Genomic DNA, 25,410 nt, shown 5'->3' with positions numbered 1-25,410 from the left:
TCTTTCCATGCAAAAAAACTGGCTTAATCCTCCTATTTTCTGTAAGCCTTCTCAGATAGGGATCTAAATAAATTGCGAATAATAGGGGTGAAGCTGGACATCCCTGCCTGGTTCCCCGTCTGATCTGTACTGCGTTGGAATATGATCTATTAATGCGTATCCTAGCACTAGGATGTTTATATAATGCCTGGATTGCGGTTATATACCCTCGACCAATACCAGCCCACTCCATAGCCTTCCATAGGTAGACCCAAGAGACCCTGTCGAAAGCCTTTTCAGCATCCAAAAAGATAGCCGCGACAGGGTCCCCCGAGGCTGCTTCAGCATCCAGAACGGTAATTAGCTGTCTGATATGTTCGGTAGTTCCTTTCCCGGGTATAAACCCATGCTGCGTAGGGAACACCACCTTCTCTATCACCTTACTCAGTCTATTAGCCAGTGCTTTAGAGAATATTTTTGCATCGGCATTGAGCAGAGTGATAGGTCTGTAAGAACCCGGCTCAGTGGGGGGTTTGTCTTTTTTTAATATGACAATTATATCAGCGCCCGCCCAAGATTGAGGAACTATTCTGCCTCCCTGTGCCAGGCAGCAGATTGACCAAATATCTTTAGCTAATACCTCCCAAAAAATTTTATAAAACTCTACCGGGATCTGATCCTGGCCTGTTGCTTTGCCAGAGGGTAAGCTGAATATTGCGTCCCTTATCTCCTGCACCGTTAGCTGCATATCCAATTTGTCCCTTTCTTCTATGCTCAGTCCCTCTTGTATACTTTCCCTTAGATATTCCAGGCTTTTCAGCTCTATCTCTCCATCATTTTTATCCTGATCATACAGCCTCTCATAAAATCTTCTGAACACCTCCTGTACCTCTTCAACTTTATTAACGATTACCCCATTATCGTCCTTGATTTCTTTAATCTCCCCTGCAGCTAACGTTTGTCTAGTTCTTATTGCAAGCAAGTGCCCCACCCTCTCGTTATATTCGTAGCATTTTTCTTTATTAGCTAGGTATTTTCTTGCTGTTTTTTGTGCCAAGGTAGTCCCTGTTTCCGCCTTCTGCGCCTCTATATTCACTAATATCTGGTCGATAGGCTCTTGTCTTTCTATTGCATCTAATAGCATGTTTTCTAGCTCGCTCAGAGTTCTGATTTCCTCTTCCACCTTTTCCTTTTCTTTTTTATTTCTTCGTAATGTGTAACTCAGTGTCTCTCCCCTTATTCCTGCTTTAAAGCTGTCCCAGACCATATCTGCCGGGGCTGAGTATCTATTTATATCCCAAAATTGAGTCATCCATTCTTTCATCCTTCCGATATAATCCTCTTCTTTCAACAAACCTCTCTCAAATGTCCATATTGATTTAGTTTTTCCTGTTTTTTGTGTCGTAGCTAGACTTAATACCAACGGATTATGATCCGACATTATTCTTGGAAGACATTCTATTTTAGCCCTACTAACTAAAGAGCTAGAGATAAAGAAGTAGTCCAGTCGAGCTACTGTTTGATGGGGTGCTGAGTAAAAAGTGCTACCAGTGCCTAATGGATTAGATTCCAGCCATATATCCACCAGCGAGTTATGTCTAGCAAGGTTTAGTGCAGATTTATACACCTTTTTTTTTCTTCCCTGATATATACCTCCACTTGCCTCTAATATTCCATTCAGCCCATTGATATTGAAATCCCCACAACAGATCACTGGCTCTGGCCACAAGGCTAATTCCCTATCAATAAAATCTAATAATGCCGGATCATCATCATTTGGACCATATAACGAGACCAAAGTACATCTTCCCATGGGTGTTCCTATGTCTAGTATCACCCATCTTCCATCAGAATCCTCTTTTTTCTTTTTAATTTGGGCTACTCCTTTTCTGGCCAGAATTGCCACCCCCTTATGTCTTCCCTCTTGGCCTGTACTAGCAAGAATCTCAAATCCCATTTGGCCAAGTAGGAGCTTTTCTTCCGCTGCTATGTGTGTTTCCTGTATACAGGTTATGTCTATTTTCCAGTATCGCAGCAGTGAAGATAACTTCTGTCTTTTTTCCATGTTATTCAGCCCACAGATATTAATCGACATTATCCTAACTGCCATAGTTCTAGCTTAGGATTTACCATCTCCACATCTACATTTTTGTCTTTTTCTATGCTTTCTTTAAGTGCTACACTCCAAACTTTACAAATCTGTATTATTTTACACCACCACCTTTCCACCATGACTTCTTCCCTTCCCTCTCCCCCCCCCTTTAAAGCCCCCCACCCCGAAAGCTCCCCCCCTGTGACAGGCAAATAGGTCATCCCTGACCTATGCGTGTCCGCTTATCGCTGTAGAGTCGCACCCCCTCCCCTGCCCTCTTATCACCTCCTACATTTCCTATCAGGCGTGATCCGGTGTCCTTAATTATTTCCTTCTGGACCCTCTTTGTTCTTTTAGTTCTTTTAGTTCTGACAAAAATTCTCCCGCTTTTATTTCCGAAAAGAACATTCTAGTTCGACCTGCTACTATGACCTTCAATTTCGCTGGGAACATTAAGTATGCCTCTGCTCCATGGGACTGAAACTCATTAATCAGCTGTCGTAGCCTCCATCGCCTCTCCACTGTTATGTGGCAAAAGTCAGGTCTCGCAAAAAAAGTCACCCCTTCCACCGATTTTTTGGCATCAGGCCTGGCTCTCTCCATAAGTTCTTGTCTTGCCAGGTAGTTTCCGAAGAATACTAGCATAGCCCTAGGTAGTGATCCCGAGCCTTCCTTATGATTTTTCCTCACAAAGAGTGGATACCTATGGGCCCTCTGTACCTCTTGTTCCCAGTTCCATGATACCTCCGGGAATGCCCCTTTTAGCAACTTGACCACAAAGCCTCTGGGGTCTTGGCCTTCGATCCCTTCCTCAATTCCCAGAAGTCTAGCATTATTCCGTCTCTGGCGATTCTCCAAATCCTCCACCTTCCACTGCAGATCTTCCACGGCCTTAGTCTGACCCTCTTTAGACGCTTGCCACTCATTTACTTCGTCTTCTAAGCGGCCAGTTCTTTCCTCCACTTCGATGACTCTTTCCTCCACCTCTTCAAATTTTTTATTTATTTTCCTAATTGAGGCTTGGATTTTTTTTGTGTCGTGTCTAGCTCTTCGGCTTTCCGCCCTTGCCTCCATTTGTATCTGTTTCAGTGTGGCAAACATTAAGTCCAGCTTCCCTCCATCGTTTTGTGACTCTTTTTCCTCTTCCTTATATATGCTAGAGGTAGCGGAGTAGTCCCACACTAGCCTTTTATTTGTTCCCCTATGCATATTCTGGGGTGAGCCTGCTCTCGTGGCTACTGTTTTACACTTCTTTTGCGTGCCTCTCCCCCTAGAAGAGTCGCTATCCTCAGAGCTTGAGAGTAAACCTGATGAGCCTTTTTCCTCCTCACTACTTGCTAATAGTGACTCTGGTTCTGACTCGGTTTCATCAGGGATAGAGAAGAACCCATCGCCGTCCGCCCCTTCAGCCCCTTCAGCGCAAGCCGCCTCTGCCATATTGCCATCGTATATCTCCTGTGCAATATTAACTTTGTCCATGACTTGAAGCTGCTCTTTCCGAATTTCTTTTTCTACATCTTTAAGGGCCTCGAGCATTTGCCCTGTGTTTGACATCAAACCCCCACTGCTTGTCTCTCTCACCTCTTGAGCCGGGTCGTGATCCTGTGGCTCCAGCGTCTGTGCTTGCTCCGAAGCGCCGCCGCCGTCTGACTGTGCCTGTGCTGCTGTCTGATACTCCGCCGACGGCTCCGCAGGCAGCGTGAGCTCCGTGGATTCCGGTTGCCTGGCAACGCTTTGGCTTGCGTCCTCGAGGACGTTCTGCGCTGAGCCTGAGTCTACGGGCGGCATGACCGGCGCATCTTGCAGATTTCCTGGCGCTCCAAAGCTTCCCGGTGCCTCCGCCCTCGCCCTGGTACCAAAAGCCTCGGACACCGAGGGCTGTCGGTAGACGGTATCGTTTCTCTTTCTTTCCGCTGCATCCCGTGTCCCTGGCGCGTTGCTAGCGCTTCTCATGTCTTTATTTTGGTTTTGCATTTTCTCCTTTTCTCCGGCTTTCTCCAGCTTCTCCAGTTTCCGTAGCTGTGTCTTTGTTAAGGTGGAGACCGTGGGGGTTATCTTTTTGTTGTTAGATGGCGCTTTTGTTTTGGGAATAGCGCCCGATCTGTTTACTTCCTTTTGAGATGTTTTGTTGGTTGTAGCGCTCGACATAGGTAATTGTTGCTGTGTTTTCTCTTTTCCTCTCGTGGCCATCTCTGCCATCAATACGTTAAGGACTCCGAGATACCACGATTTTGCTTTCTTGAATAGATTTACAAAGTTAGTAAAGCCTCCTCGGTAAATCAAAACTGTGGTCTGCATGCTGCTTGAGGTTATCCATTAGTGCCTGGAGTTTTACTCATTAGCAGGAGAGGGGTCTGAGTGCGACTTACTCCCGCAGCGCCTCGGCGGCCATCTTGCCCCTCCTCCTCCCGGCCGCATCGTGTAATTTCAGGGAAAACATTTAATATGAGATATACCGTTAGGGTAATTTTTTAACACAAGCAGTATTTCAGAAGTTTTTTTTGCCTGTGGGAACCGTCCGGCAAATTTCTTAGCACAAAGGTACAAATCTTAACATGAACACCGGTGTTTTGAATGTGAGTGGGTGTTCTTTTAATGTGAGTGATCAACAAAATTTAATGTGCATTTTTTTTTTACAAAGCAGACCGTTTGGGAAATTTTTAAATGCAGTACTGCAAATCCAAATGCAAGCAACCAGAAATAATAAACCAGAATGACATTTCGAGCTACATTTTTGCTTAGACCTTTATTGTAATATTTTTTAGTGTAATATGCATTTTGTGTGATTTTTCTGTTATTTCACAGAAATAAGCTACCCGAAGTTACACGAGGTATGCCCACCCCTAGTTAAAGCAAATCTCTTTGAGACATTTGCGGTAGTCAGCAATAAATTCCACACGTTACAAAATTTGGCCTCTAACCCAACGCTGTAAGCCGACACATCTTGTGGAAAAAAACAATACACTACATTAGGAGCAGTCTTTATTTTCCAGTTCAGTATGATCAGCATTTTGACTGCACACAAGATTTGAAGTAATAGTGCACAACTTGCTCTTCTTTTGCCCTCCAGTGGGGGTGTCTCGCTTCCAGTAAGGTTATGTCCATTTCCTTAGGGGCTGGAAAACCCAAAACCCATCCATAATGAACGTTTTTGACTGACTATAAATTAATTAATTTTCTGACACCCCCTGCACTGGATTCAGGCTATCTCAGCAGGTCCCACAAGGTTATTTGAAAAGCCAGTTCTTCAGCTTCTTGCCGAATTCAAGAAGTGAGGAGGAGGCTCTGATGTGTTAGGGGAGGTTGTTCCCGGTCTTGGTTGCTATTTAGGAAATGAACATCCTCCAGTTCTGCATCTGTGAATGTTGGGTGTGTGTGCGAGTGAGAGTGAGTCTAAACATATTTGTCTACCTGGGAGGTGGAATTGTAGGTGGGGGTTGTGGTATGGGGTTCCTGTGCTGTGCAGTGCCTTAAATGCATGGGTGAGTGGTTGAATTGCCATAATTTCTGGATGGATAACGAATGGAAGTCTCTGAGGTGTGGTGTGGTGTGATGTGGGTGCAGTGTGGGAGGTTATGGATGAGTATGGCAATGGGGTTCTGGATGGTTTGGAATGTCTGGAGGAGGTGGTTTGAAATTCCAGCATTTAGGGCCAGATGTACGCCCTTATGCATTACTTGAAGTTCCGTTAGCAGCCTGGAAGCATTCCATCTGGTTTATTGGCGCCCCTCGTCACCCTGTTTCAGTGGTCCGTTTAGGCTCCATTTTGGTCGATGGGGCCAATTGGCCTTTTTTGGCTGGTTTCACTCCACATCCGAATTATCTTCATGTGACACTTGCAGAGCTACATCAGTTACATACATCATTAATTCATATACACAAAAGTGTCATATAATTTATGTCAAGTAACATTCAAGTGGCTCTGGCTGGAGCCTCTCCTCAGCCACCTGGACATGGTGGTGGTCTTGGCATTAGTCCCAATATGATTAATTTGGTGATGGGCAAACGTCCTCAAAATAGATTTACCATATTGGCTTGCAGAAATATTTGAGCAAATCAAGGTTGTTTTTCTGCATACTATACCTTTTGAGAAACACATGATCCTGACAATGAGCTTACCGAGTGTTATTGTTCCTGCTTTGGCTGATTGCACCACCTGAGGGACTGTGTTTGCTGCGGTGTACACACTGTGCTTTGGCACTCCTTCCATGAGCGTTCTACCGAACGTTCTGAAGAAGGTTCAAGATGAACATGGGGCTGGTCCAGCCCTTGAATTGGGGATGAGATTAGTGGGCATGTTCCTTATTATCTTCGATATGATTCTGGCCAATGTCAAAAGTGAGGCAGTGAGCTTGCAAGTGCACAAACGCCTCTCAGTGGTGGTATACGTTGACCGACAGCGGCAGTTGCTGATTATTATTGCAGATGTGTATACATCATTAGGTCGCAATAGTTTGGGAGTAAGACCTTTTACACAGGTACAGACCAAAGTCTCTCCTGAAAAGGAGGTGTTAGACCTGGCATCTTTGGCGTGGTTTCCCCCTATCTTTTTGCCTCTACCTCCTGTATTTTTGATGCTGGATTTCGTTTTTGCTGGTTTAGATGCTTTGGGCACTTTGCCATTGCTGTCTAGTTTCAAAGTGCAAGTGCTACCTGTGTAAATTGTTATTATGATTGGTTATCCATGATTGGCATATTCGTGTCACCAAGAAGTCCCTAGTAAAGTGCACTGAGTGTGCCAGGGCTGGTGATAACAAATGCTACTAGTGGGCCTGCAGCACTGATTATGCCACCCACATGAGTAGCCCTAAAATGGTGTCTCAGGCCTGCCACCGCAGTGCCTGTGTGCAGTCTGTGAACTTCCATGTCCTCCTGGTCAGTGAACCCACTGGCCAGGCCTAACCCTTCCCTTTCTGTACACATTGGTCACCCCTATGGAAGGCCCAAGGTACTCCCTTGGGCAGGGTGCAGTGTATGTGAAAGGTAGAGCATGTACTTGTGCAGGTGACATGCTCTGGTAGTGAATTACAGCCATTTTCATTTTTCACTATTGTAAGGCTATCTTGCCCCATAGGCAATCATGGGGGATGCTGGCTACAGTGGCTACCAGCACATCTTCCAATAAGAGCAAGATCGGACATAAATGTCTGGTATCCCTGAACTCAGAATTTAATAACACATTTTTAAGGAAAGGTTGTTTTGAAATCCTGTGTTTGAGAACAGCACTTTTAGAAAGTTGCTGTTCTCTTGCCTGACCTTTCTGTGTGCCTTGGCCTGTTTGTGAATTGACTGTATGGTTTATGAGTGACAGGGGCTGGGTGGCTCCCAGAGTTTGAGTGGGCCCTCCCTGGGCTGAATAGCTCCATCTGCATCTAGAGTGGTGGGAGGGGGTAGCACCTGGGCCTGAATAGGGCTGTGCCTGCCTTCCCCAATGCTGGCTCCATCTCCTGCTGGGCGGCTGATGACCCTGCCCCACTCTCTGAAAAGAAAGGAGAGGCCAGTAAAACAAAGTTCTCAAGGAACACCCAGAACTGGTTCAGACCGGGCTCCTGCACAAAGGGATCAAAGACTTTTAGGAGTATAAGTACAGGACCCCTGACTATAGAGAATTAGATCATCCTGGAACCAAGAAGGAACCTCTGCCAAGGAGAAAGCAGAAACCGAAGAAGGAAGACTGTCCTGCTGTTGCTCTGCTGGACTGGCCTGCTGTTGCTTTGCTGCCAAGGAGAGGGGAAGGACTTTGCTTTTGGTGCTGTGTCCTCTTGCTTGAAGGAATCTCCAAGGGCCTGAGAAGAGCTGGCTCCCTGTTAAGAAGTCACAGGAACAAAAGGACTTCACCCCAGCTTCCCTGAACTCTGCTGAGAGAGTGCTGTCCTTCCTAGAGTGCTTGGGCCAGTTGTGGTGCCTCTGGAAGTTGTACCTGTGTTGGGAAGCTGGAAACCAAGCTTTTAAAGATTTTCTGCAAGTTTTGTCGCATCGCTCGCTTGCAGGGCGCATCCCCGTCAGTGCGAGGAAATTCCCGCCGCTACGAAGGCTAAGATCGTCGCAGCACCAGACCGGTGCGGGAAAATTACCATCGCTGCGAGTGTCGTCGCAGAGCCTGCCGTCGCTGGGTGAGATCGTCGCACCGCTTGCTTGCGGACCGCATCACGTCGCTGCGAGTGTCTTTGCAGAGCCATCGCATCGAGGAGCGGCAAGAGGAAGATCACCGCTGGTCCGAGCATCGTAGCCCCGTAGATCGTCACAGCCCCAAAGATCATCGCATCGTGCCTTTGCAAGCTTTTTCACTACAGAACCTCCGCAAAGGACCGGAGTCACCGCACCACGCCCGCTACATCCAGCCGGGCTGTCGCATCGCCTCCCCAGGGTCTCAGGAGTAGTGACGCATCGCTTTTTTTCCACTGCACCAGTTTCTGTTTTGGAACTTTGTCGCATTTAAAGGTACTGTTGGCTAAACGTGATGCAACTGTGACCTTTCCACGCAACTGTAGATTATTTTATCGCAACCTTAAGAGCTCTTTTGAAACCATATTCTTGAACTGTGTAGGTTAGATTTTTGTCATTTTGGTCTTGAGTAGTTTAGATTAAATACCATTATTTTTCTAAACTGTTGTGGAGTCAGTTTTTGGTGTTTCCACTGTGTTACTGTGAGTGCTGGTACAAATACTTTACACATTGCCTTTGATAAGCCTTGACTGCTCGTGCCAAGCTACCAAGGGGGTGAGCAGGGGTTATATAAAGAGTGCATCCTCCATACCCTGACTAGAAGCAAGGGTCCCTATTTGGACAGTGGTACCTACCTCTGCCAACTAGAGACTCCCAGTTCTAACAGGAAGGATGGTCAGTCTTTCCTAAAAAGGCTTGGAATAAAAATCAGTGGCAGCAACAACAAAAGCCGGGTTTTTGTGCTGGTTTGCTTCCAACTGACACTTCTGAACGTAGATACGATTTGTGTGACCACTCTAAAATTAAGACACCTGATAGGTTCCACGTCCCTTATCCTCGTTCTCCTCATTCCTTTTAGGAAAAATTTGGATTAACAATTTGGTGGAGGAGGGTGTCATGATAAGGCCCGCAGAGCCAGTTTGATGTGAAAGTCAAGCAGGGGGAACCACCTCAATATCGTGCCCCATTTCATGAGAAAAAAGTTGCAGCTTTGACTGCAAAGTATGCCTCAGATGGCGAGAACCCTGCTCCTTGACAGGAGTTGGGTGGTAACCCTCCTGGACAGTGCAGTGAAGGTTACCATAGTGTGGCAGACGCTCCACCAGCATCTGGAGGCGAAAGCAATTGTCACTTGTATTACAGTAAAAGCGGCTGATACTCGAGTCACTCCTCCAGGTAGACTTTATGAGGTCACCCTCAAAATTGAAGGTGATATTAAACAACGAATTAAAAAGCAGTGTTTTGGGAAAACCTCACTTCTTATGACATTTTATTGACGCAGGTTAATTGGCCTCCCCCATTTGTACTAACTTCCTCTGGAGGATAAGAGGAAATTTTACCTGGTTTTTCACAATATGTTCCTGATGACCATAAAATGGCTTATGCCTCCAAGTGGGCTTTAGTCTTAGCCCCAGCATTATATTGCAATCAGGCAGGTTGGGACAAGGATTTCCCGGTTAATGTGATTCCTTTCCATTCCACGCCTCAGCCCCAACCACAGTATCTAATCAAAGGAGAAACTAAAGCGTCCGTAAGTGAAATCTTGACCAATTTGAATATCAGAGTGTGATTGAACCCTTTGTTTCATCAAGGAATAATCCTCTATTTCCGATATTGAAACTGGATGGTTCATATGGTATATTTTTAGAGTACAGACATTTAAACAGTCATGTTTGTACCTTTGTGGTTCAGAACACACATAGCCCAGGGTTAGTGAATAACAATGTTCGCCAAAAAGTACAAGAATACTTGATATTTCTGCTGGCTACTTCAGCCATTCTTTAGCTCCTGAGAGCCTCAATTTGACAGCATTCAGTGTGTTTGGCAATCAGTGCTGGTGTGCGAGATTTCCAATGGGAAATAAGAATAGCCCTGGTGTGTTTGCAGCAATCATAGTGTCCCTTTTGCATGAGATTAACCCAGATGCCATCGTATAGGTGGATGGCATTTTCTTGACGGATGATGAAGTACAACTGCATCCCTTTCGTGTTGACTGCATTATCACACATTTTGCAAACTTTGGTTACAAATAAAATGTTGATAAGTCTCATCTTGCCTTCATGGCGTTTTTTTCTCTTGGTTAGGAACTCAGCAATGAAGTTAGGGGGTTGGCCCCCCACTTTCTGTAGAAATGTGCACAATTGCAACCTTCAGCTACACTTAAAAAATTGTAATCTTTGCTGTTTTTTTTAATGTTGGGAGGACATAGATTCCTGATTATGCCCAGGATATCGAACCTTCCGGAACATACCTCAATTCTTCGGTCTCTGGAGTCTGATCTGCTTGTGACCAACTTCTTGTGAACCCGAGACAATTCTACTAATTTGATCATACGGATTGTACCAGGTGCGTTGGGGTTCACTTACTGAACGACCAAGGAGGCGTACACCATCCACATTGCTTATAAATTGCATTTGTACACTTTGACGGATATGCGTTTCTCTTCTACAGAAAAGTTTTTGACAGCTTTCCAGATGGCGATTTTTAAAAAACGCTCTTTGGCTCAGGGAAAACACATTTTCTTGGTGTCGCCGGTGCCTGCTTTAGAAGCAGTTACAAAGGATAGTGCCCTGAATTATAAAGCTGTGTATCCTTATTGGATACAATGGGTTAGTTCTTTGACATCATCTGATGTCAACTTTATCATCGATCCTTCTTTACAGACGCAGGATTTTTTACCTTATGAACTTGTTCATCCTCCTCCTTTATCGTTACTCTCACTTTATCAGTGTAAATGCATTATATACACTGATGGTTCTGCGCAACCCGACATTGGTTTTAAACATGCTTAATCTTCCGTCTGCACAATTGTCGCAGGGCACATTGTTAACGTGGATTTTAAATCCTCTTTGGTACACACACAGTCTCTAGGAGATTGCACAGCACAATTGGCGGAGTTACATGCTTTGGTTTTAGCCCTTGAATTTGCTGATCCTGAGAATCCTATGCTTATAGTGTGCGATTTGTTTTACTGTGTACAATCCTTCAAAGACAACTTGTCCTTCCGGACACAAAATGATTTTCGTGATTGTAAAAGTAGCGCAATTAAACATAAAATGCTTTGGGTTAAAGTGGCCGCTCTTAAGGAGTGCTTGCCACTCACACATGTCATTCATACTTTGGTCCATCAACTTGTGGGAGCAAACGTTGTTGGTAACTCATTGGCTGATAAGGCAGTCAAATCTGCAGAAGCCCCTTGTTCCGTAGCAGCAGCTACTAGGTCTATCACTAAAATTGATGATGATATTCTAGCAGCTATTGCAGCCTTGAAGGAGGAAACAGAGTTTCCCCAGTTTTTTTTTTACATGATTCATACCACTTATCTTCTGACCAAGTCCCATTTGCAACTATCCCTGTGTGTGGTGACTGCATCCAGTGACTGGTGAAGGTAGCACTGTGGTCTGGTGAGCAAGTTTATCTATTAACCACTAAACAAAACCCCTGTTTTGTTTTGTCATTTACTGTAATTATTTTGAGGCCTGAGTCACATGTTGCCTCCAGGGCTCCCAAGTTGTCCCAACATCGACCCTGACAGAAGTCCTGTTAGGATCCGGGACCTTAAGCTGGAACAAGAGAAGACCCCTTAAAGAAACTGTCTCTGCTATTTTTGTTTTCTTCTTTCGTGGTCACCCCAGAATAGCAATAAATGAGAGCTATGATCCCTATAACACTTTACGTGTCCCCCCTTATTATTCTCATAGACTCTAACCAACTAGTTTTCTCAGTGGCATGTTTCATCATTGAGTCCTCATTCAGGCAACTAATGTGTCAGGGTGGGCTTGAACTTGATCTTTCAAGGGAGTTCTTTCTATATAAAGGAGGGATCTTAATTTAAAATGACCTAGTAGTACTCTATGGAAAATCATATATGTGTTAAATAGGTCCCCTGGTAAAATGAAAAGCAAAACTTGATGCTATTAGAAATTTCAATTATCTCCAGCATGTGTGGGTGTATATGTTTCAGTCATTTAATTGCATGAAAAGGTCAATCATCTTTCTTTAGGGCCAAGTATACAATCCCCTTAGTACTTCAATGGGTGATGTAATAGTCTGAAATTGATTCCCTCGTATTTAACTTTCCATGCCGTGGTGTATTTTATCTACACCATACTATACTATAAAGCCATATTATAAAATTAAATATTCAATTGGGATTTTTCCAGTTTTTCTATGGTTTAGGGGTCAGAGCAGATACACTATGGCCGGGACAGCAGTACCCCGGTGTGCAGTGGTGAAACAAAAGAGCAATAACAGTAAAACAAGAAATGGTGGTAACTATGCAAAAAGAGGCTCTTTATCAATAAGCAAAAAAAGTGAATTGATGTAGTCTTAATTCTGCCTAAACAATAAGTGATGTGACAAAACAGAGGCAATGGCATGCACACAAATGAAGTAGAACTCATCTCTAGTATGAATATGAATGAATGAATATTTATTAACTGTTCAATTAATTAAAATCATTACACTAAAAGAATTGTTCAAAAGGATTCCCTCGTACCCCACCCACTCCCCTTCAATGTCTTGGTCCTTGGATCAGCTGTAAAGCCTTGACTCGCATATACACATTCTCAAAATTAATTATAAATACTAGTGTGATGAGACAAATGAATGTTGAATAATAAAAGTCAGGTTTAATGAGTTACACTTTAAGTAAAAGAAGATGGTCCCCCTTAGAACTTAGTAGGGGCCCACCCGGCTGCCTTCATCATGTAGTAAAGTGCACCATGCTGATAAAAATGTTTGGTTTTTAGCCTGTTGGAGAGAATGGCATCAGTTTGTAACGTCTCATTAATTGCAATCCTGATTGAATGTGTAAATTTCCCCTGTCTTGCTTGGCTCCTTGACAGAGATTTGGTGAAGCACAGGACTGAAGCCTCCCTGCAACTCCTGACACCCTTTGCGATGAGTATCGGGCAAAGAAGGCACTGATGCTGGTTATTCAGTTTAGGGCAACAGCACAGGAGGTGAAGCCAAGATTCTTTGAAGTGGGAACATAGCCTTTGCGTGCCCAAGCTGGATTAAAATATGTAATGTGTAACATGGTAAGTCTCCGGTAGAAAATTTTCCTATGCACCCGTATTGTCAAAACCTTGCTAAATACGGTTGAGCCTTTCCCAGAATGTATCTTTTATCCATCGACTCTGTGATCTACCTAGGGAGGAGTGTTTCAGTATCTTGTACAAATTATGTTTCCCGTACCTGCTTATTCACTGCTTTTATGTAAGAGGATAGCGGAATGTCAGGTAGTTGTAGACTTGCTGCATCTATCCTCAGGGTGGCTATAGCATGGCCAAGGCTAGCATGCCAGGCTGAACCTGCCTCTTCGAAAACAAACCTCAGTTGATATCTAAGTGAGTCTGCTGGTACCCTCAAGGTCCTGATGTAGAGCTTTAGTAGAGTCCCCTTGCATGAGGATCTGGCCTCCCAAGGCTGGGCTCCATTCAGACTTGATTTCTTGGCTTGCCGCAGAACGGGCAACACTGATTTATAAGCCTTGACCTGGGTTGTGATTAAAAATCTATCCAGTGCTCATGTGAAAACCAAATGGCCATAACAGATGGCAGGTTTCAATTTCGCTATTAAGAAGTTCAGTATTGGCTCGGCTGATGGACTTAACAGATGATGATTCAGTCTTTTCAATAAATGGATGACGTTGTTTGCCTGCATGCTAAGATGTTTTAAGTGGGTGTTTGGGTTGGCCCTTTCTGAGAACCAGTCCCTGAGGTCGTTGTTGGCTGTTACTAGACAAATTTGCAGTTCTCTCTGATGCCAGTGGGCTTGTCTTTTGTGTTGATGTTTCCCAAACACAACTACCATGGTCTTCCCCTGATTGACCAGTGGATGATTGGGTAGGTTAAAGCGATCTAGCACATATAGGGCTCTCTGGAGGCCCACTCTAGTGTGGTCCATTATTACTGTGTTGTTCGCAGGACCGGGAGTCTCACCCTACCCAGCCTCGGAGATAATAAGCTGGCACCTTGCAGAGTGGCCCCCAGGTCTGCAGTGTAAACATTAAACAGAAGGGGTACCAATACGCAGCCCTGTTTGAGCCCGTTGTTTGTAGGAATTTTAGAGGTCACTGTGTTGGCACTTGGTTTGATCCGAACAAAAGTATCTTTATATAACGATGTTATTGCTTTTGATAGTTTGGGTGGAATCCCCCAAGTGGTTAGGTTCCACCATAACTTTCAGTGGTCCACCTTAATAAAAGTGGTGCTATAATCAATAAATTAGCGGAATAATTGGAGGCTCCTCTTCTTGACCGCCTGTGTTGATAAGTGAGCCAATGCTATGATGTTATCCATGGTTGCAGACTGTACCCTAAACCTGATTGTTAAAAAGGAATGATGCCTTTTTCTTATGCCCAAAACTCCAGGTTCTTTAAACGTATTCTAGCGTAGGCCTTTGCTTCTAGGTCCAGAAGGATGACAAGCCTGTAGTTTTTTTTAGCTTGGAGCATTCACCTTTCTAGAAGATAGGGAAAAGCATGGAACCCCTCCAGGATGTTGGTGTCCTTGCTGTTAAAAAAGTGTGCTTAAAAAGCAGACTTAAAATTGTTGCCCAAAAATCCGGTACTGTTTTGAATACCAAAGCTGGGACCACATTTAGCCCTGGTGCTCCATTGTTCCTCCTTTTCATGATGGTCTTAATAACTGCATCAGCTTTTATTGATGTGGCTGGGGGCCTGCAGTACCCTGCTTCCAAGCTGTTCGATTTTGTGGATCCTTTGTCACAAGAGTCAGTTGAGGACAGTTGTTTTGATCAGTCTCGTTCCACAATCCTGTTCTTTCTTGATGCTCCTCGATTGCTCATATGGTTAATGTGCATTCACATCCGGTGTGATCCTTCTCTTTCATCATGGAGAACAATTTGAGTCACTCCTTTTCGCGTGTTCCATTTTGTTCTCCGACTCCTTCTTTTTTTAAGCTGTCCTCAAGGCTGTGATAGAAGGGTCATCAGTTGGAATGCCCCCTCTTTTCTTGGCTTTCAAGGCCCTTCGTAGAGCACATTTGCACCTGTTTATATCCTTTGAGTGCTGTGGACCTCCGGGAGTCAATGAGAGTTTATTGCTTGAGCACTGTTGTTGTACATTCCCCAGGTTTAGTTGGAGTTCTACAATGTTCTCTCAGTTGTTGATTGCTGATACTTGATTTAGTGGGTTTGTGCCATGCTGATTATTCTCCACCCATTCTAGCAATCTGTCTCAAATGTTTGCATACTATTTTATCCTTTGGAGAACCTTATGCCTCTCTTCTCCTGTGGTTTCACCTATTGAATGGAAGGTAGTTGCTGTCAGTACCACAAGTTGTATCGTGGCCCTCAGGGGCCTGTGATCACTTTCGGCCCTGTCATCAACTTCAAAGTCTATCAGCCCAGCCTCGATGATTTCACTGACTAGAATGTAGTAAATTGTCAAAACGTTCCAGAAAGTTGGTTTTGGGCACCAGGATGGAAAACAAGATTTCTTTAGTGAGTGGGTTGAGCTTAACTTTTGGTTTTTTTTAAAGAATGAATAGGGTTTCTACCGGATCCCTGCATCCTGGTGTGGTTTTCATTTTATCTAAACCTCTCAAATTAAAATCCCCCACTATAATTACTTGATGAGATTTAAGTTTGGTTAGGAGGTCATCCAATGTGCTTGCCAGGGAATCCATTAAATCTTTCCTGTTGGTCTGTGCTGGATTGATGTAACAGTTTATTAGCAGGATGCACAGGGATTGAGAGTTTAAATTCAGGCCTTTAATCAGTAGGACTTGGGACTCTGGTGTTCTAGTTTGTATTTCTGTGGCTACAAGTCTGCAGGCATGTTTTAAACAGCTGGAGAGTCTTCCACATGGCCGGCCAAAGATGGTTTGTTTGGTAGCTGCTACATGAAACTCGTAGTACCCTGCCAGGGGTGTGCTGGACATGGCCCAAGTTACCTGGAAGCATGATATGTCATCCTTAGCCAAATAATCCTGTGTAAATTTTTTCTTAACGATTTTACTGATCCCTGCGAAGTTCCATGACATTATGGAAAGTTGTTCATAGGGAGGGGTTTCATCCCTTTCCCCCTCCCTACCAGACTGGCTGTAGCTTTTCTTAGGGATGATGCTGTTGCGTTCTATTCACTCCGGTGGGATTTAGGGCAAAATGACTTGAGTATACAGCTCGTTGGTTGTTACAATATGTGACCCTAATGTAGCAAGGAGCGCTTAGGCTGATCTGGCTGCTACTATGGGCTACGTAGCTGTTGGTGACATGCAGGACTGAGTAGGCCCCCTTATCCCCATTGTTCACGATGAGGACATGTGGGTATTTTGTCTGCCAGGGGGCTAGGCATCTATGCCAGACTCAGCTAGCTGTTGTGATTCGCCCAGTACGGCATGTTGGAGTTGCTTTTGTCTAAATCCCACCAGGGTCGAGTCACCATGGGTGTTCCCCTGAAATTTCGAGAATCTGACCCATTTTATGTCTTCTGATAGAATGTGTTCCAGGAAGGCTACATGTTTCAATAGGCGAAAGATGTTGCTCCTGCTCAAAATGTCATGCTGTCCCTTGAGGTGGTATCTAGGAGTATGTACTACCTCCTAGATGTTTGTAATTGCCTCTGAGGTTGGTGCTTCTCCTGTTCCTTGATCCTGGTGTTCACGGGTGGTTGGGAGCTTGGACTTGCTGGATTTTTCAGAGTGATGCTTTGAAGGTTACCTGCTATCATTCCTGGTATACTCGTTGATCTTGCCTTCCTCTTCGTTCCCAGTTGAGGGTGTGTGGTAGGCCCTTCCGGGCTTGTTGGGTCGGCATTCCTGGTAAAAATGGGTGCCATTGCCTAGGTGCTGGCGTCCACCTTCACGGGCGTGACCCTGCTGCTACTTTGGGACCTGGATTTATACTTGGTCTTGCGAGTGGCAGGGGATGCTGTGTGTTTTCTATGACTTGGTGGTGTTACCTCCCTTTGCATTTTTCCAACTGATGAAACTGGTGAAACCCCCAACTTGACCCCCTGTGTCAGTGTGAACATTGAGTAAAGTTGTCTATCTTTAATTTCAAGTTGTGAAAGTGGTTGATTTATGATAATGCCTGTAGTGGTCTCCTTTTTGCTTTGAACATTTTTTAGGTGTTTCCTCAGCATTTTCTTTGCTCTGCTTGATAAGGGGATTTCTGTCATGGCTAAAGGACTTGGAGCTCCTAAATCTTGGGTGTTCCTTATCTGCACATCCCTTTCACTGTTGCTGGCCCTCAGTTGGCCAGATGTAGCTTCAGGCTCTTCGCAGGGCACCAGGTCCTTTGCACAAGGTTGTTTTCTGGTCTGTCTTTTGCTTTTGAATTTAATGTGGCTTCTTTCTTCTCACTTGGGGCCAGGCAATAGTTACAGGGTGCTATTGGACTAACAGTTGTTCTAGGTGTCAGTGTTTCCCTTAGCCCTTTGGCTATCCCTACTATGTCCCCAAGGATCGCCGGAGGGTAGCCAACTTGTTGATGATTGTTGCGCAAGCATATGAGCAGGGTTTGATGGCCAAGTTCCTGACAATCTTGTCTTCCAATACCCCCAACCTGCTAATTAGGTTGACTAGGTGGAGCGCTATTGATTGCAGGAGGTCTACTAGGACCTCCATCTTTGTGGATTACCATAATAGTGCTTTGTTTACAGAGCTATGTACTTCATTTGTGGTCCTCAGTTGCGAGTCTTCCTTTTTTTGTCATTGAATGTTTGGCTTTCTGGCTGTGTGTTCCCTGCTTCCTCTGATAGCCCAAACAATTTTGACGTTAACTCCAAAGATCTTCCTATTTTTCGCCCTAAATTTCGAAGAAAAGAGGCTGTAAAGTCCCCTGCCACTGCAGAGTCTATTGTCAGATCACAAATGGGTGTAACGGGGCTTGAGGCTGTTGGTGGTGGCTCAGATTTCTGGTCTTCTAGACCGCGGCCTTTACGCTGATGGATTTGTACCACTGTGCCTAGGGCTCGTACTGCTTTATGTAGGGCTGCCCTGGTGCTCCCAGGATTGTGTTTGGACCTTGCAGTTGGAGTATTGGGCACGCTAGGGGAAGTATAACAAATGTATCTCCCTGGGATGAAGCGGGAGGTGTTGACTTCCAGCTCCTTCCGGCTCACTGGACCTAAAGCGTTCTCCTTTTAGGGGTGGATGAACACTGGAAGGACATATTGTTCGTGCTTAAGTTGCAATTAGCATGTGATAATAGGGTGCTGGAACAGGCATTTGCTCCGTCCAATTGCAAATCCATTTGGAGGTCCGGAGTTCTTCTGGGTTTTCCGCTTATTCGGAAAAAGTGTATAATAGAACCCTGTTGGGAGACATCCAGTGGGTTCTTATAAGAACTATATGGCTGGGTTGTGCTCTTTGTAACCCATTTAGTAGGTGTCTGCGGGCTAACCCTTTCATCAGGTACCATATTTGGACGACCAGTGGCCTTCTTTTAAGGTCCCATTTCTCTGGGCCACACAAATGTTGAGCGGGCAGTCGGCAGGACTTTGAATGCGGCTAGAAGACAGTGATCCTCCGAGGTTCGTCCAGTAGGGGGGGAGGAGCTCTTGTATCTGCCAGTAGCCTCTGAGAGTTCATGAACTTTAAAGTCCCTCCTTTGGAATTCTGCTGAGGCCTGCGGGGTGCTTCAGGACAGGCTAAACACCCGGCAACGTCGATTGGGGGGCCCTGATCCAGCTTAAGAGTTCCAGATGTGCTGTGGCGTTGTGTTGGGCTGAGTGCCGGCGGCGAGTGGGGCGAGTGGGGCAGCGGCTCACCGGTCGTTTCCGCAGACTGCACCTGGGACTAACCGGGCCGCCTCCACGGATCACCTGAGGCACTCTCTCAGTGGCCCGGACTGTCGGCAGCTGCACTCCCTCGCTCGCTAACGGGCCCTCAGTGCTGGACAAAAATAGACTGCAAGGAGATGTGAGAGTAGCACAAACAGGCAGAGAGCCACTATTTCTTCTTCACCCGCCTCTCGGTCGCCGAATTGCGTGTGAACACAATCTCATGATTAAAACTCAAACACTGCAACTAACTGTTGACAACTTCGAACATTCAATCATCATTTATAGCAGACATCTGGTTAGAGAGGACTGTGGCCAATCATGCAGGCTCTGCCCAGGGTGTAACAAAACCTCTTGAAGCTGCAGAGCATCTTACCAAAGGAGGTGAGCTTCAGAACAAGTTTAATTCATCAAGCCAAGTGAGTAGCTACATTTTCCCATCACGAATGAGAAGCTGGCTTCAGACCGAAGTCTTCAGCTTTTCAGAGTCGGCAGAGTATTTTACAGAAGGAAGGTTGAGGACTACAAACAGTCTTTGTGACCCACCATGAAGAGCAGTCACGTCCTGAGGGGTGAAGGAATTTGCTGCAAAGCCAACTAAACTATCCTCACTCATGTACATCCGCATACCGGTCAAAACCAAATAACTGCGCCATCTCTAGTATACATCAGATATCAACAAACACAAATGTTTTGTGTACCTTGAATTGTTTGATATGTTGGACATGTTGAAACATATTTATTTAGGACTCTCCAGCTGGTTGCTAGTTGTACCACAATTCATTGCAAGATTTTGAGAGGAACGTTTAGCTCTTTCGTTCCGAATTACAATTTGCAATTTTGTCAATGGTTGAATTAAAGGAAAAGTCAGGGTATATGAATAGATACAACCCTTTGAGGGTGAATTAGAGATTTGCAGATGCCTTATCCAAAAATATAGAGGTACCCTTACCTAAGTTAGAGGTGGGCGAGCCAATGGGTTTCAACTGGCAGAAGCTCAGTGAGCTGACACAAAGTCTTGTTCTGATGGTCTGTCCGCCACTGGGCTAATAGGTGAAAGTGATAATTGTCCGTCCTATTTAGGGTAGAGTGACCATCACTTGTTGCCCTGCCCAAGTCCATCAAGCCACTCAAAGGAAAACTAGGAAGGGGAAGTAATTATTAGTCTCCATGCTTAGGGGGAAAACTCCCTGTGTAGCAGAGTCATTGATTTTTTTGCTTTTCAGATATAACTCACCAATTTGGATGTATTTAATTTGAAATGCAAAAATAAATACCAAGCAAACTCAAAGAACATGGAACCCGTTTTTCATTCAACATTTATTTAAATGTATCCACTGCCCGGTGTATACACAGAGATCCCTGTTAGACTTGACCTGCTGGCAGGTGGGCATCTCTTTATGCAGCCCTCTGACTTGGCAGATTAGTGGAGCCTAAATGACCAAATTTGTCTTTACACTCCTATTTGCCGGTGCTAGGTGAAGTTAAAGCCTGACAGTGTGTCACCGTTTTTGATACACTGTATCAAACAATCATATGAACCTGGACAATTTCTGTAATACACAACCTTTATCATTGTGCAAGTACAATCATAGTATAATTGGTACTCCTTACACTAGCAACAGCTGCTCTATTTTCTTTGTGCATCAGTTACAAATTCAGCTCCCACCTTTCTTTTTCCAAGTCTGCCATAAGCCTTTACCTTACTACTGAACTCCATTCGGTATTAATCTGGTAGAGGTTTTATTTTTTGGCCTTCACAGAGAAGTTCCTACGCATGATGATTGCACATTTTGCTAGAAAATCACTCACAGGACTCAAGTCTCCTTTAAATGACTGCTATGATCAACTTCAGAATCTTACAAGCAAGCTTATGAACACAAAGGCAGAGAACACACTAGACTGCATCATGTCTGATCTTTTACTCCCCTTTCTATATAGCTCCACATTAAGGGTGATCTAGCCTGATGTGTAGCCTGCCGGGTACTGTTGATGCCTGGACTTTAGAGACCTCTAGGTGAGTCTCTTGCTATACATTCTCTGCTGTTTTAAAGTTTTTAAGCCGTGTTCGCACACAGGGGGCTTGATTAATCACCCTAGCTCACTTTAGGCACCAAACCACCACGGTTACCAGTACCTTATTTTATTCCCATTGACTCACCTATACAGTCACTATCGAATTTTTTAATGAAGCTGTCTGACAATTGGTGTTTTGATACGCATACCCTTATTATGTATCACTACTTCTTTTTTTCTCCCCAACAGGCAGTTCCAGTGCACCACAGGTATACTGAGAATTTAGCAATGTTCTAAATTATGTCTGAGATGCACAACACTAGCTACTGATGAACACGCATACATCACAGTGTAGACAGTTCATTGTTGGTCCTGAATAATCACGAGTCATTAGACACATACGCGAGAAACATGTTGACCGTCTAATAAATAATTTTCTATTGCTGACACAATAACAGGGGACATTACACCCCAGGGTTTGTCAGCTACACTGTTTTTAACTGAGGCAGGAGACCCCAGAATAAAAATCGTTTTCAGGTACTTCCAGCCCCATTTTAACTCACTATCACGTCTACACACTTATCCTGCCCCCATACCCGCACTTCACCTAACGGCTGTTGGAAAAAGATCTCCGGTAAAGTGCCCCTCTTCGAGGTGAGCCCATTGGGGTATTGCACCGCCGACCCAACGAGGAGCAGCCCAGATGATGAAGCATGACACCTGCAAGGGTGTGTGAGGGCATTACAATCCAACCTATGGATTTCCCCTGTACTTCATAGCGAGATGCAGTGGTCCCCAATTCTTTAATGACTGTCATAACTTCCTTGTGAGGAACAGCACCACAAACCTTTTGAATACTATCCAGGTGATATGTAAGGAAGATGCTTACTACTTCTAGTACTCCCATTGTTCATACTGTAGTCTGAAAAGGCAATCACATGTAATTTGTAGGAGGTGTTCAAATCTAATCATTGGATTCAAGATAGCAACTGAGCACTGAGACCAATAAAATGGCACAGACTCCACATAAGATAACTAGAACCTAGAACTAGTTCGGAGTCACTGCTCTCCCTCCGTGCAACTCCACCGTTAAGGCTCTGCCCTTAGCACCAGCTTGAGCTTCAGGTAAGTGTTCGAGGCCCTCCTCCACCCGCAGAATCCTGCCTGCGCCTCATCCCTGGTTGTCTAGTGGAAGAGACTGCTCTGTGTGTGTCATCATTTTCTGTTTGCCTTTTCTCTCTTTTGCCTTTTTGTTCTTGCCTTTTTCTGTTTGCCTTTTTTTTGCCTGCCTTCTCTCTCTGCCGTTTTGTTTTCTGTTTGCTCCCTGCCGCTGCTGCCCCCAGTGCCCCTCTCCCCAGCATGTCACTGCTGCCTCCCAGCTGCCCCACATCCACCCAACACCTACTTAATGGCGGCCACTGCGTGGCCGTGCCAACGGCATGCCGAAGGCAAGCCCATCTGCGCCTGTCCATGACCCGACTGCGATCAGCGCCAGGGACCCTGTTAACCGACCTTCGGCTGCTATGACCGCAGCAATCTCCACGTCCTCAACCCTGGATGCAACACCAACTGCCGAGCAACACCCAAACAATTGCCAACACTGCAGCCGAACCTTCACCCACCTCAGGACCCAGGCAGCCACCCCCAACTCACCAGACCCCACCACACACAAGCCACTGAACTGTATCCTCCTCAATGTACGCTCCCTGCACAGACACGCCGTCGAAATCTGGGACCTCCTGTAGGAAGGTAGGATCCTTCTGCATGGTTACCCTCACTTCTTGCCTGGTGCTAAACGGTTATTGACTAGCCTGACTGGGATCCTGCTAATCAGCACCTCAGTCGATCTGCCTTCTCCCTTGAACTGTTATGTTCAGTTCTTAGGCACATCCCAGATTGGATACTGGGGTATACTTATCAGTCACCAGAATAAAGTACTAAGGTACCCAGGGCATAGGTACCCCAGAGGTGCCCCATGGGCCGAAGCATGCAATATGCCACCCATGGGAGACCATTCAAAATTGAATTACAAACCTGACATTGCAGCCTGTGTAAGCTGGTGCGTGCACCACTTACGAAAGATATAGGTTTCCTATATCTAGGGTCACTGCACTTAAAAACTATAAGTCACCCCAATAGCAGGCTTTTGCAATCCTCAAGGCAGAGGGCTTGGTTCTAAGAGTGAGGGTCCCCGCCGCATGAGCAGGACACCCCTACAGCCTACGGAGTCCATTCTCCCAGGTTGCAATTGATACTATATAGAGTGGCACCACGTAATTACGCGATGACCATCTCACAAATGGTTGCAACGAATCTCATCTTGTTTGGTATCAAACATTTTGGACTCATACCCCCACACTGTATATGGTGAGGGAGGTATGATTCCAAGCACTGGAAGAACCCTCTGTTAGGCTCTCAGTGTTCCTGGTACCAGTCTTCTAGACCTGGATAGCCCAAAATGGTTGCTGCCGACCAGAGACCCCATTCTGCCCTCCTGCTGCTGAGGCAAGCTCGAGCAGGGGAAGGCACAACAATAGACATCCTGTCACAGGGAGGTGTGACCACCTCTCAGACAGGATTTAGAGTAGTGGAACTGGGTGGATGCACTTGCCAGATCCACTCAGTCTGTATGAGGGGCACGTTTGGTGTCTCCATGTAAAGTCCAGTTTAACCGCATGCGTGCGGGCGGAATTCCGCTCGCACGCTGAGATTTTGTAAAGCGCATGTTACGTGACGAGCTGGGCTCGTCAGGAGCGTGCGAGGAGGCTACCTCATGACGAGCCCAGCTCGTCATGAGCGTGGAAGGGGTTAAACCATCTCTGGGAGCCATCGGCTCCTGCTCTGGCGCAAAACTGGACAAAGGACACAGGAGTAACCTCCCCCTGTCCAGACCCTCCTCTGGGAGGCTCCACTGAACCGTCCCAATCCTTTCCTAAGGGCACTTTGGGGCTTACCTGTGGGTGGGTCCCTAGATTCTTCGTGGGACAAGATTCAATTCAGACATCATTTCTTCTTCTACCGTCTGGACACTCTGGACTTCATTTGTGCTCGACTTCGTCCCCCTTTCAGTCTGCTGCATCGTCTGTGCCAGTGCACCATACAGGAACCTTCCAAGGCCTGTAGGCATACAAGACACTTGAAGGAATCTCCCTTGTAGTGAATGAGTCACTTCCCAGCATCTGCAAACACCGCAACCAAGCTGACTGGTCTGCTGATCCTGAGCTCCTACGGACTCCAAAATGTTCTGCAACACAGGTGGTGGTTCCCCACAGCTTTTGAGGCCTGCCCTGCCCTCTCACCAAGTTTGAGGCTAGTATCCCTCGTGGTATCTGCAGGAACTGAACCCCTGTGCACCTCATCGACTTGCTTTTCCAATGGCTTGTTGGCTTTCTTTCACCAAGATCTTTGGGCACCAAGTAGCCCCAACCTCAAGCCTCTACAGTGATCAGAATTTTGGGCCACACCGCATTGCTTGCACCATGGTCTGCATCTTTTGGTGAGCGGCTCGAGGTCCTCTTGTGACTCCAGTGCCTCCTCCCTGTGGGTCTTGTTGAAGGTCATCTTCGCTTCTTTTGGGCTCTCCTGACTGCTCGGTGCCTGCCCTGACTCCCCTGCTTGTGGTGAGTTCCCTGGCCCTTGCTAGTCTCGACATTGCACCTTCTTCGACTTTTTCATTGGTTGCATTTGCCTGGGCTTGTTGGTGCGCCCTCCGGACATCGACCTCTCATACTCGACATCCGATGCGGTACAGCTCGTGCAAGGCTTCTAGTCTTTCCAAGCGTCACCTGGTCTTCACAGTTGCAGAGTCAAGGTCACAGTCAACTCTCCCGCAACCTCCAACACTTGGGCATTCGTCTTCCAGATCTCCTGGTTACTCTTGAGTGACATAGACTCTGTCCCCTCTGCTTTCAGGTACCTCTCAACTACAATCCACCTTCAGATTGGTTTCTCCTTTTCCAGCAGCTGCACTTTCCTGAAGTCCACCATTGGGTTCAATGGTGGTGTTCAACACCAATTCACACCTAAGCACCCAGATTCCCTGGTGTAGGTAACGTGGGTACTAGGGTATCCACGCGTGGGGTGGCTCTCCAACCTTCTGTCTTCCATAGGGTTTGTTCAGGGTCGATTGGGAAGGATCCTTCATCTTTAAAATTCCAACCAAGACTTACACTTTGATTTGTACGTAGCCCGCGGTTGTGTTCCCACACTGCACACGCTCTCCGTGGGGTACCTAGTCACTCACCTTGGGTGGTTCCTTGGGTCCCCAGTACTTTTACATCCTCTTGACATTGTCTTGACCTAAGTCATGGTTCCTATACCACTTTCTTAGTATATGGTTTGGTCCCCCGGGATCCACTGTATATTCTGTGATATTTAAAGTAATTCTATGCAAAGTATTGTGTAC

Source organism: Lissotriton helveticus, chromosome 11 (assembly GCF_964261635.1).
Source record: "Lissotriton helveticus chromosome 11, aLisHel1.1, whole genome shotgun sequence".
NCBI classification, from domain to species: Eukaryota; Metazoa; Chordata; class Amphibia; order Caudata; family Salamandridae; genus Lissotriton; species Lissotriton helveticus.
The sequence above is the reverse complement of the archived record's forward strand: the minus strand, read 5'-3'. Positions refer to the sequence as shown.